This window comes from Trachymyrmex cornetzi, unplaced genomic scaffold (genome assembly GCF_001594075.2).
Source record: "Trachymyrmex cornetzi isolate Tcor2-1 unplaced genomic scaffold, Tcor1.1 scaffold1726, whole genome shotgun sequence".
NCBI classification, from domain to species: domain Eukaryota; kingdom Metazoa; phylum Arthropoda; class Insecta; order Hymenoptera; family Formicidae; genus Trachymyrmex; species Trachymyrmex cornetzi.
The window spans coordinates 19499-20119 of record NW_017296339.1 but is presented as its reverse complement, the minus strand read 5'-3'; positions in this window follow the sequence as shown (position 1 = coordinate 20119).

The following is a 621-nucleotide window of genomic DNA, read 5'->3' as shown; positions in this document are numbered from 1 at the left end:
CGTGCTTTACCACGCAAGCACGACACTAATATAGCGGTCTTCGTTTGATCTTCCCAACGGTTCGCTCGGGCGATTAGGTTAAATTGCGCGAGATATTCGCGTAAAGGCGCGTTCCCCTCATACGTATCTGGTTTAAGTTTAACGCCTATCTGACCGCGAAGCGTCACAGACGCATCAAAATGATTACCGGCGGCGCCCCAATCAGTATCAACACGGAGTGGTGCAGCCAAATTGTCAACACTCGCGACCGCATCTCCGTCCGCGACGGAACCAACTCGACCAGAAACATCCGCGCGAGAATCACGCACACGAATACTTGCGACCGAATCTCGTACGCCAGTATTATTAGAAAGACTTAGCTGGTCTGATGGAATCTCGCGAAGTCGCTCCTGCAGTTGGGAGATCTGCACATCCCGCTGGCGAAGAGATTCCGCAAACGCCGTCCTCGCTCGCCGCTGCTCCTCCCGCAGCTGTCGGATTTCTCTTAGAACGGCATGAAGCACTGTCTGCATTGGAGAAGTCGAAGAAGTCTCCTCGATTCGCGGGGATGCCTCCTCCGTTGCCGGCTGCGTATCCCGCAGATCTGCCGCCGCACCCTCCGGGCTCTTCATACGAGCGGTG